The 13433-nt window shown below is 35.6% G+C and overlaps 1 pseudogene; it reads right to left on the bottom strand.

Annotated features, from left to right (window-relative positions):
- Window positions 1–6276: 6276 nt before the first annotated feature.
- On the bottom strand, window positions 6277–7309 carry LOC112127648 (annotated as a pseudogene).
- Window positions 7310–13433: the final 6124 nt, after the last annotated feature.

Here is a 13433-nt window from a genome sequence, read left to right as displayed (position 1 = left end):
GCCCTTCCAAATCTGTAGATAAATGGATGATATTAACCAAATATTTAACAAATAAAGCTTTTTATTTACCAAAAAGCTAAAACAAGAAAAAGCTTTTGAGTTTTAAAATACCCAAATCATTTACAAAACACAATATTGTTATACACAAACGTAATAGTTAAACAATGGGGGCGGTAGTAGCCATAACGGTTTAGGCGTTGACACGGTGTTCATCATAGTAAGGTAAAGGTCCCGGGTTCGAATCCAGCGGCCCTGAATTCGAACCCGACGTACTTACAAATGGGCTTTTTTTCTCCAAAAACAACGGCACGCCGAGGGTTGATAAAATAGTTAAACAATATTTCGATTAAAAACCCCTGATTAGGTGGTTTCGATTCAATAATTTTATTGTTCTCATACGCAGGCTTGGAAAAATTAAAACTAGTCGGAAACTGGGATCAGATATGATCATGTTTATCATTTCATTACTCGGCCGTTTTTATCACTGGGAAGCTTTACATAATATTGTAACAGCAATTAATTAAATTTTTATTTATCTGACTATATTATATTGCTTTATGTATTGAAGATAATTTCATTCCAACTCCCTATTTGTGTAGTTTTGACGTACTTAGTTTCTTCGATGTTAATTATTTGGGGGCTTAGGTGGTCGCAACGGTTAAGTCGTTAAGGCGATCATAACTACAGGGTAAGGGTACCGTGTTCGAATCCAGTGTCTCTGAGTTCGAACCTGACATACCTACTGATGGACTTTTTTAAAATCTTTTTAAAAAGATAGCTCGTACTTACAGTTAGTTGTTTGGAGGTTCCGGATTTCAAGCTTATAGCTCATCATCAGGTTGAAGGAGTTCCACAACCACGTCTCTCGACGGATTGTAAGACTCTTCCACATCAGATAGTTTATGTCTCTGGATAGTTTATGTAGTCTTACAATCCATGTCGAGAGACGTGATTATGGAACTCCTTCAACCTGATGATGAGCTATAAGCTCAAAATCCGTATGGTATAAAACAACTAAATGTGAGTAGGAACTATCTTTTAAAAAAAAATGATCAACACACTCACTCCGCCATTTCTACTCTTTTTATTAAAAAAAAAAACAAAAAACCACACACCGAAAGTTCATATAACCTGGGAGTCGGAGAAAATAAAATTGGATTCTACAACTATTTTTTTCTAGCTTGCTACCGTCTGGTATCGGAGTTTTTTCGGGGAAAATTATTTCATGGTAGTTTCTATTTTACTATTTGAATTATTCTTTGTTGCTGCCTTTGAATAATCAAAACTGGGAGATCAGTAATGATCAGGTTTAGTGATGTTTTTGTAACCATTGTTTCTACCCCTATAATTGAAAAGAGAATAAAGTCGATTATCTGCTCCTCTCAACAAGTATTAAAAAAGATAGCAGACTGGTAATAAAGTGTTGATCATAGTTATCATAAAAAAGTTCTACCGAACCTCTGGGTAAATTTAATTACTATAAACTTCGAATTTTGGCAGTAATTTCCTTGGAATATACCCATATATATAATGTAGTAATTAATTANAATTAATTACTACATTATATTATATATATGTATATATATAATGTAGTAATTAATTACTTAACTATATTATAATTTTAGCGTTACGTGCTGGAGCTATAAATAATCTAATTTCATTTTGTTGAAAAAATGTTGATAAGTTTAATTTATTGGTTACTAATTAATTATTTATTGGAATAACTTAATTTTACGTTTTTCCTAGGTTTCTTTCAGGGAATAGACATAATCTTGTATTTGTTTAGTAGTTTCTACTTTACTAATTTGAAATTTTTTTAACTTGTGCTATCTTCGGGGTTACCTTCAGATAATCTGAATAAAACAAGTGGGATTATACTCACAGGACTAAGAATAGGCCATACTATGTTGGCACACGGACACTTAGCACGGCATGTAGAAAAAATTTGCTCGACGCGTCCAGTCTTGGAAGTTCTTGGCGAGTATAGTACTCGATAGATGAAGTCTAGTCTATATTGAGAGTTGATGTATTTATTAGCGAGAATGTAACTGTGAGATTTGATGACAATGATAATTTGACAATGATCGAATATAGACTCGACCCTCAATTACATTAGTTATGCAGTAATGGAAGAATATCGAGGAATATAGTACTCCAACACCCAAAATTGGTGAATTGAGTAAAAAGGTATATGGAAGAATGGGGTGGGTTTTTAGATTCAAAAACTGCAGTTAAAGTGCCCATAAAAATAATCGACAAACCATGAACAAACGAAAGGTTGAAAACTGAAAATTTTGTCACATCGACGCCCTTCTGTAAATAAACACAATAATCCTGTAATTAAGCCTACCATTATATACATCGAAACAAATATTTTGTTATGTTGAAGAGCGTTGGTAGGTTCGAGCGGTTTGGATCTCCCATTTCAAAACCGGCACCCCAAGGATATGACTTCTGCAGTACCGAACCCTCAGAAAAAAAGGATATTTACAATCTTTGGCGTCTGGTATTACGCCAGTTTCTAGCCTTCCACACAACAAACCATTGGCGGCAGAACTAATACCTTACTGACTAGTTGGACGGGTCTGTCGATATTTCGGCCATATACTTGTCCTCACAAGCAACAACTGCGATAATGCCACATATACTTACATTAGCTATTTAATAAAAAAATCACACCGTACTTTCTTATAACACGAGCGAGCATTGAAAAATCCGCGGTAATAAAGTCTTCTAAACAGGTGTTAGATCATGTTCCTCGTTATTAAATCATGAGGGGGCAAGTTGGCCGGCACGCCCTCCTCATTCGTCGCCCCTTCTTTTGCGCCTATCTCACTCGTGTCGACATTAGGGGCCTTTGTTTATCAAGTCTTGCTGCAACGGCGCGTTTATCACGCCACGATCCATCGGCGCCTTTGTTGCCACCCTCAAGCCATGCACACACGCACACACACACACACACACACACACACACACACACACACACACACACACACACACACACACACAATACGGCACTTTTTTCTTTCTTATACGATACATCATCCTCCTAGAAGTGAGACGATCTTCCCGCCGGCTATCATAAAAAGGCATTGCTCCATACGAGCATCTGTGAAATAAGTGCCTCTTCACCATAATCACTTCCCTGTGTAAACATAGGCTGCACGAGAACAATATAACTGTAGAAAACAATCATTTTCTCCCTATCGATCCGAAAAACTCAGTGTTCTGTTCTAGACATGACTTTAAACTTGTGTTTACACTTGGATCTTTAAATAGTTACTATAAATAGTACTTTATATAGTACTGTAAGTAGGCAGTCTGTCTACTTAACAGAACAACATTTTTATATAATTAGTTTTTTTAGTTGGGAAGATTTGGATCTTCGTTGGATCTTCTTGATCTCTTAGTCAGTGAAAGCAGGATAGATAGAGAAAAAACATTTTGGGCATTTTGATTCTCAATTATTATAAGTTAAAAGTTTCCTGAGACGTTTTCCAAACTTACGATAGAAAATTTTTGTTTTTCAAGGAGTAGATGTATTAAGATAATATAAATCAAATAAAGAACATTGAAATAGAGCAAGTTTGATTGACGAACACCGAAATACTGATGCACCGATGTAAGTAATATAAGGTAGAATATTGATAATAGCCAACAACGAGACAGAAAGTCGCAAGCGGAGGAATGAATGCTTCCAGGAGCTGCCTTATCCTAAATCGAAATTTTAACGAAAAAGTTAAGCGTGAAAATTCCTCCTTTTTCGTTTGAAAATATGTGTATTTCGTTATTTATTTTGTGTTTCGTCAAGTAGTGGTCGAAGTGACAATAAACAAAATTACTATGGAGAATGTTAAATTTTATTATATAGGGACAAATTAGAGAAGAATTCATAGATTTCTTCGATTTGAATTTATTTTTGTCGATTAGGAAGTAATGAAAGGCTTTTTTAATATAATTAAATTTGTGTTATATATTTGTGTTATAAAATGGAGCGTCTACAACTTTGAATAAAGAGTTATGAAGGTGGGAAAAATTTTATATATATATTTTATTTTAAACGATATCTATCTGGAAAACAAAATCGTACACGTTTTCAGCGAAAGGATTGCCACGAGAAGAAAATGATTTACTGGATCGGATAAAAGAGAGATCCTGTGAAACGAGGGCAGCCTGGCCAACCGGCGAGGTGTTTCTTTTGAAAAGTCGGGGGAATTCGTCATGGAACTGAGGTTTGTTTTTTTGTAAAACTTGATTAGACCAGGCGACACAAGCTATAAAAATATTCTTTCAATTAATTAAAATTTTTATGAAAGGTATTGGTTGAAATGAAAAAATTAGTTTCACGAGCGGGATTCGAACCCACGACCTTTGGCTGGTGGGTTCGAATACCGCTGGTGACACTAACTTTTTCATTTCAACCAATACCTTTCATAAAAATATTAATTGATTGAAAGAAGTTATTTGGTCAATCAGACTACGAACTATAACGGTATAAATATAATCTAAAACTTTTTTTTTCGAATAGTAGTACATAACAATAAGTGTTTCTTCTTGTTAAAGAACCACAACCCTGATACTCTAATAATATCAAATAAGTTGAACGACTAACTGCACAGAATTAAAATAATGTTGGAGGATAAAAGTAAGAATTTTTTCTTAATATATTGAATAATGGTCGCAAATAAATTGCTTTCTTAACTTTTGTTGCAATTAAGAAAAATGACGGTTATTTGCGCAAAACTCGCAGTATATAATAATTTATTTTATATATAAAAAAACCAGCTAATTTACGCTCTTGTTTTTATTTATAATTTGTAGTACAATACAACTACCTTAAAGTAGGTAATAAGTAACAGTGAGCAAGGTAATTAAAACAAGGCAAAATTAAAAATCTTATTAGAGTGGAGAAAACACCCATTGGTATTACTCCAATGTTACAATAATATTGTTTGTTCAATTGATACGTGTGTCATTATCACTTTCACTGTCATCACCATCACTTCCTAGGAGATCTCGCAGCCATTGTCTCTTCAGTCGGCGGGGAGGGTTTGAGGGGATTCGTCGGGATGCGAGGTTTCTGATGTGTTGGTTTACGTTAGTTGGGAGGTTTTTATGAAATTTACGGTAACGGAAACGTATTTCATCTTGTACGAAAGGAATATGTAAATCTGTATGTATAGTTTGGTTCGATACATAAAATGGAGCATCTAGTATTTTTCATAGTATTATATACTGGGCAGTTTGAATGCGGAGGATATTGGAATGTTTGGGTGAACCCCACACTTCCAGTCCAAATCGGCTTAACTATGGTGTTGTAAAGCATCCTTTTATTTTTGAGAGGTAAATTAGAGCGTTTGTCAAGAAGTCGTGCAAGAACTCTAAATCGTGTCATAACCTCCTGACGTTTCAGTCTTTTGTGAGGATTCCACGTCAGGCGTTTGTCGATGTACAGTCCGAGGTACCGCACCTTGTCCGCAGTTGGGAGGGGAGTATTGTTTAAGAAAACAGGGTGGGAGATTTTTTTACGAAGAGTGAAAGTAATGTGGGTGGATTTGTCTGTGTTAAATTTTATCCTTTTCTTTTTACACCAAGACTCTAGTAGTATGAGGTGTTGTTGGAGGTTTTGAGTGGAAATGACAAGGTCGGAGTTGCTAGAGAGAATTGCCGTATCGTCTGCAAATGTGAATGTGGTGGTTTCGGGATGAGATGGCATGTCAGCTGTGAAAATCTGGTACAGTGTAGGGGCCAGAACGCAACCCTGAGGAACACCAGCATGGATAGGAAAATATGAAGAGAGGGAATGGCCTTCGATGACTTGGAAGAATCGGTCAGTGAGGTAACTGTGCAGTACGATATAGTAGGTTGATGGAAGGATGCCCTTGAGCATGAACAGCAGGCCCGGGTGCCAAACTCGATCAAAAGCTTGGCTTACGTGAAGAAAGGCTCCGGAACAGTACTGTCCCATCTCAAGGGAGGATGAAATAATGTCTACCACGCGGTGACACTGCTGGACAGTTGAGTGGCGGTTGCGAAAACCAAATTGATGGTCTGGGATTATGTTTTGAGAATTTAGAATAGGAAGAATTATTTTCAGTAGGAGTTTTTCTAAAATTGTACCGAAAGTAGGTAGTAGACTTATTGGCCTTTATGAAGTAGTACAATGTGTTGGCTTTTTTGGCTTAGGGAACATTCGAATATACGAGTGCTTCCAAACTATAGGGAAGTAGATTGTACGAAGAACAGAATTAAATAGGTATGCAATGAATATGATGACCTTTGTGGGAAGGTGTTGGAGAATTTTTGGAGTAATAAGATCAAAACCTGGAGCTTTCTTGGATTTTAGGTGTTGTATGGTGCTCTTGCATTCATCCGTTTTCGTCCGTCATGAGCCCGATAAACCATCATCAGTTTGTAAGTTGTAAGTCTGAACACTCCTTTCTGTTAGATCCTTGAAATGGCAACGCACCGGTCAACATCTCAAACATGAGGAATCCATAGGACCACCAGTCTGCGGCAAAGGAATGGCCTTTCCTGTTCACAACCTCCGGAGCCATGTATTCAACAGTTCCGCAGAAAGAGTAAGCCTTCTGGTCATCGATCGGTTGCTTGCTTAACCCAAAGTCTGTCAATGATATATGACCATCTTGGTCAAGAAGAATATTGTCTGGTTTCAAGTCTGTAAATTATACCAAGGCTGTGTAAGTGGTTGAGCGCCAGCGCGAACTCAGCTAGGTAGAATTTGACATCTTCTTCAGTGAACATCAACTCTTTTGATAATCGCGAGAAAAGATCACCGCCTCTTAAGAAGTCTAGAATCAAGTAAAGTTTTCCTTCAGTCCGAAAAGTATAATGCAAACGGACAATGAATGGGTGCGTCACGTCAACCAGGATGTTTCTCTCCATTTTCGTTCGCATTCTATCACGAACTTTTAAAGTGGCTTTTTTCAGCACTTTCATAGCATAGAGTGTACCGCTGTCAGCCCCGACTATCTTTTTTACAAGGAAGACCTGCCAAACGAACCCTGGCCTAGGACTTTGAGCAGCTCTAACTGCGATGGGTCCGCTCGGTCGTGTCCTTCCTTGCCGACATCCTTTAGCTCGTATTCGTGTTCCAGACTCCCTGAGCTCGACACCTTGTCATCCTGGTTGTGCGGCTGTTCGATAATCATTTCCTCGTTGCTTGGCGCCTCCAGTTCTTGTTTGAGCTGAATCTGGTGCCAAGGGTCGACGGGGTCGGTGAGGCCGGCCAAAGGCATATCTCGCGATACGTAGCGATTCCGCTTCCTGTAGAGCCGGTGGTTACCGTCCGGGCACTCCGTCTTGGCGGGTCGGCCTTTTACCGGGGGTGGCGGGCGCGGGCGTCTGGGGCGGCTGCTCCGGCCCGTGTTCCGATCTTTGACAGTTGGAGGCGGCGAGTCCCGAGGCGACGGCGGGTCCGACGAGACACGGATGAAGGCGAAGCCCGAATGAGGCCGACTCATAACACTGCTAAAGCCAAGTTACTTCTTAAGAGCATTTTTATTGCTCTCGATTGAAGTTATATTTATTTCTTCAATTTTTTTTTGTCGAGTGCTCCCGTGCTCGAGTTGCACCCATGACGGTTCACCCTCCTAAGGAGATTAGTAGATAATTTCGCATGGGATTTGGCTAAGATAGTAACTTAAGGAACTCGGAAGTCTAAGGAGAGTATGGTCACTTACAAATAAAGGAGCATCGATGATAGATGATTTTACAACGGAGGAATTGGATCCTGTTAAAATCTGATTTTTAGCCGTACAGTTCCAGTCTGTAAGTCCACAGAGAAGCTAAAAAAGCTATGTAAATTATTTTGTTGTCAATAGTAATTCTTGAAAATATGACTGTTTATTAGTTGCCTAATCTTTGTAGTCCTATTCTGCTATTTTTAGTCGTGCATGTGGATTCCTTGTTAACCTATTGTCCAAGCCCAATCGCAAGTAGATGAAAATTATTATTTGTGGTTTGTAAGATGCTGCGCCCTTTGAGCGGTTTTGTATCCCCTGTTCTGTAGATGCAGCACACCGGTGAATCCTTATTCATCTAGAAATTTGATTTGTAGGACCAGTTTCGATGGTCGAATTTTTTCTACGTATACAGTGTAAATCCCAAAATACTTACTCCTGCGGGTAAATGTAACGCCAAAGTTCATTAGTCGATGCGTGGTGTCTCTTCTGCTTCCTTGCAAAATCTGCACATACTGGTTGGATTATATTAAAGCTCCTCAAATCCTCATTAGTGTCCTGTTCAGAATTCGAAGTTTCTCCTGCTTCATTTGATGAATTTTGTTGTTTCTTTCCTTCCAAAATCTCCCAGAAGGTTCTTGGATTGTTTGGGTCTAATTAGAGAATTCCACTGTTTCCCCATTTTCATCTTTTCTTTTTGTTCTCACTGTTAGTATGAATCCCTATGCCCCAGAAAGGCTCAGGACTTTGGATTGCAGAGAGGATTCCTGTATCGCCAGCAAGGCAAGCATGAGTTGGGCAAAGTCCGCCATAGACGTTTAAAGGTGAAGGACCCTCTCGAAAAACACCAGAAAGGACGGTACAGATCGAAAATGTTTGGTAGGTAAAATGGAAGAAAGGACTAAATAGGTAGGATTTTAGGATGAGTTAGACAAGGAAGGAACGATTTAACTTTCAGCAGTACACCCCCTAACCATCTTTTATATCAATTTTGGGAACCAGCACATGTACAACTGTGATTAAAAAAATTTTGTTTTATTTAGAGACATGATCAATTATTTTGATAGAATTAGCTGTTCGATTTGACAATGGTTAGTAAATAGTTTTACGACCATTCGAGAGTAGGAAGGATGTTAAAAGGATCTGTGTCCTTGATAAAAGATATTAATCTCTGTAGTTTGAAGATAGATTTTCTCTCTAAAGACCAAATGGCCCTTATGTTCCGTATGCTGACATGTACAATTGTTTAAAATAATTCTTAACACGGGATATTGCATTAGCATTCGTCTCGTTTCTAGTATATCAACGCCTGCTCTAGAGGTATTACACCAAAAGGAAGTAATCTGTCTTTCATAAAACCAGCCTCGTTTCTCACGTTTTAAACATTGGAAACTCGCCGGCTCTTCAATTCAAAAAGAAATTTTCATTTAATTACATTAATAAATCTTTTGAGGTCTGTTTAAACAGTTTAAGCAAAAAACGGGCGAGAAAACCTTTTTTCCATGATTTCGAGCGGTCCCCCTTTCCACCACGATGGATCGGGTGCATTGCGAATTAGATATTCAAAAGTTAAGAAAGAAATCGGGTTTAATGCAAGGTTTAAAAAATGAAGTCCGGTATCTTATCACTGATCGGCCCCATGAATCTGTTTTTTACCCACGAATGAACGATTAAAAAGAAAGATTACGTAGCAGATAATAATCATAAAAATTCATGAAAACACGCTACACTTTATTAAACAAATTTTTATGTTTCAAAACAGGTATTCACAATTTCTTTATAACATACAATTTGTTTTAATAAACATAAAATTGAATTTTAATAACCATATTTTATATAAAGAAGGAACACCTCGTTACTGTTCCTACTTACTTCCTTGCTTGTCTTAAGCCACCTACCCAAATCCAAAGTCCATTTTTCCATAAGACTGTTTTACTCCCGTGCACATCTGCCCGTTCTATGCTACGCTACCCTACTCTACGCTCTGCGATCCCCACTGTCCAGATTTTCGTCGGGATTATCGAAACAGTCGAAGGCAAAAGAACCGGACACTCATATTTTTATTCAAACTACATGTATTATTGTCGTCATATTAATTACAACATACTTATTTTAATATAAACCAAAATAAACCGAGATCAAAAATTCATTAGTTTTTATTTAAAAAAAAAAAAAAATACTTTTAGCGGTTTGGTATAAATTAGCATTGTATAATTTTTTTTTAATTAAAAATTTTCTAGTATTATATAAATTCTTTTTTTTTCATATCTTACATTTATTTGTAAAATTTAAACCATGTTTATAAATCCCAGGCCCTGAAGATGATCTCAATAAAGATCGAAACGTTGGAACGATAAAGATAATGTTTTTCACCAGACCGCATCTCACGATCTCCGGATAATCATTGACTAACGATCACTAAGCGCCACACGTTTGGTATAAAATTGGTCAAAACAGGGGTACCATTTTTCGATATAATGAATTTAACTAACAATTTATTACTCGGTTTTGCTCATAAAATTTAACTAACAATTTATTTCATGGTTTTGTCCATAAAATTACACCATTTTCGTCGAGTAGCGCGAGAACAGAACACCCATATTTTTTGTAGTTTATTTCAAACTAAGTATATGTAATTTTGTCGTTATATTAATTACAACATTCCTATTTTAATGTAAACCAAATTAAACGAGATCAAAAATTCATAAGTTTTTATAAAAATTATTTAATTCTTATGGGTAGGAAGTAAATTTATGAAAACACCAGAATAACTTGATTTAAAACAATTAAGTTTAACAAACAATTTATTAAATTATCGTGCTCATTATTTTATGTGTCATGAATCAATTGTATATTAACATAATATAACACATATTTATCTGCGTTACACAATGAATCAATAGTGTATGAATCATTTACTTTTCAAAAACTCCCTTTGGTAAAACAATAACTAATCTTATAATATTATTGATATATCACATATTGGCTAATTGTTAGCGGATTTTGGCACAGAGAGAGCAAGAGAGACGGCCGTAAGAGTAAATTCGGCAGTTCATGAGTCAAGAGAGGGAGCGTCCGTTGATAAAGGCCCGTGGAAGAGAGCTCACAATTAGAGGAAGGCCTATATCTCACCACCAACCTGTTGATTCCCTCAAATTCCCTCCGCTCTTTCTCCAGCCCAGGGGCTTCAATTCAATCAGTGGATTCGGTCGGGCTGTTATATTTGTCAAACGGTTTCATTTTGCTAGGAAAAATCTCAATTTTAAATTGTGCAGATAACAAGAATGGTCCATTGAGGTCTTTTTTGTGACAACATGCAAGAGCATAGAATTTTCATTATATGCGCAACGAATAGCAGGAGTTTTAGTGAAATCTAGCTACTAATATTTTTCAAAATTATTGTTAACACGAAAATTATACATAATAAAACAGCTAAATAACCTCCATGAGATGTCATAATTAATAAATGAAAATCCAAGATTAACAAAAGTAAATTTTTTTATATGAACCGAAAATGTTTATTTGACTGATTAATCGGGAGTTTTTATTATCAAATAAATTCTTTATGTTCATATTTGTGTTGTTTATTGTCGTAATTACATCCACAGTAACAGAACCTATATAAAAAAGATTCTCAGCATCATGCAAGACAATGAAAGAACTTTATTAATTAAATAAGAATTATTTAAATGTATATTAAAAATTAACTATTATTCAATTAATCAAGGTTTTTAGTTGAGATAAAAAAAGCCAGTATCACGAGCGGGATTCGAACCCACGACCTTCGACTAGATATGCCGCTGCTCAACCACTTGAGCTATCGTGACTTCGATCCACTCGGACACCAACTTCCTATCTTATATTAAATCTTTCAAAATTTATATTAAAAAATAAAATTATCTTATATATTAAAACATTAAGTATTATCTTAAATAGAAGAAAAGTAATTCCTGTCGTAAGGAGGACTTAACGACTACCCGTAGGGTGTCGGGGTCCTCGTCCGTCAAGAATCTTTACATTTATCTGAACATCACCGATTCTAAAGACGTACTGGCCTACTGAAAATCAGGCAAAATCGTGATTAATCTCTAGAAAAGTTAGATAGATAAATATTTTATGTCAGTAAGTAAATTTAAGCTCATTACTTTGATGATTACTCTGATATAAAGGTGAAAGTCTGATGACAGACAAGGGACGCCTTAATTTTCTTTTAAAAAAAAACCTGTTTCTAGAGTTATAATTATTATTCTTTAAATATAAACACATAATCACTCACACATCATTCAGCATTGTTAGTTTTCATCTTCAAGCCATCTCTGGTGACGATTTCTTGTATTTTCTTTGAAAATAAATCTTTTCTACTACTTTCCTACAATTTCTACGTCTCTCTTAAGAAGAGGTGGTAACCTAACATAAATATAATATTAGTATTTGAATGTAAATCCGTTTTCTTAAAGAAAATTTAACGTTCTTTCAGATGGCACAAGCCGGATCGTTCTACAGTCAGTAATTCTTTAGTTTATAAGCAATTTAGTGAACCTAAGTCGAAAAAAAAACAAAAAAAAACTGAAATTATTTCTTTACCGTTGAGATTTGGACAAGGGTTTTTTGGAAGTTAATTGTTGCATATGGTGCGTAGTAACCTCCTGAACACAAATTTAAAAAAAGTTTAATAAATTCATTCAAAATTTCCTTCCAAAATTTTTTATTTTTTATTATCATTAATTTTTCCATCTTAACAATCTTTCAACCACGGTTTTTTCTTTTCCTTCATTACTTTCTTCATCTTTGAGAAAAGTAATTAAAAAAACAATTGCACCACAAAAAGGATATTAAAAGGAGTATGTTTTCGGAAATTTGCTGGTCTGTAGGTTTGGAAATAGTAGTTCAATCACAATAGTAGATTTTTTCAAATTCTCACTACTAAAACTCTTATTTCACGAAGATTTACAAGTTTAGTATTGATCACATCTCATTGGAAATTTAACATACTTTTCAATGCTATCAACGGATTTGTCCAAAATCTTTTAGTTTTGGAGTTTTCATTGTTTATTTGAACCAAGGTCGTGAAATCTTAAAAAATCAGAAAAAGTAACTCCGAAACTGTTGAGATCAGGACCATAGTTAATTAGGACTTTTTGGTTTCTTTTTGAATGTAGGATCTACTGGCAAAGTTTTTAACGCGAGTAGCCGAACACCCTGTATATATTTTTTTTCGTGGTTGGGAAATGAAATGAGAAAACAGTTTCTTGTAAAATTCTAGGCATAGGAAGTTGAAACTTCGAAGAATTGCATTTTATAAAACACTTTACTCTCAATTCGTTTATTCAATACTTTTAACTTATTAAAATTAACACGCTGTTATTGCAAAAAGTAGTATTAATAAAAAAAATGCAAAAAATCTAGTTTCGCGCAGGAAAAACTAAAAATGCCCTTTTAATGATTCAAATTTCTGCTTGGTTTTATTGCATTCCAAAGTTAGCAATCAAAAGATCTTTTTATTTATGACTCAACCCATCTATCTGAATGTATGTATTTATTATGTTCACGTAGCATAAATTACCCAACATTTTTTTATATAATATGAAAACAGGTTTTCAAACCTCCTATTTTATATATATCTAGGTTTGTCTTTTTTCTACATTATACCTAGTGTTATATGAACCTACAGTTTTGTAAATAAAACGTTTACTGATTTGCATAGGATTCTTAACTGGTATAAGTTTATAG

This window comes from Cimex lectularius, unplaced genomic scaffold (assembly GCF_000648675.2).
Source record: "Cimex lectularius strain Harlan isolate CLEC.00 unplaced genomic scaffold, Clec_2.1 scaffold12, whole genome shotgun sequence".
NCBI classification, from domain to species: Eukaryota; Metazoa; Arthropoda; class Insecta; order Hemiptera; family Cimicidae; genus Cimex; species Cimex lectularius.
This window is presented reverse-complemented; position numbering and strand designations above follow the sequence as displayed.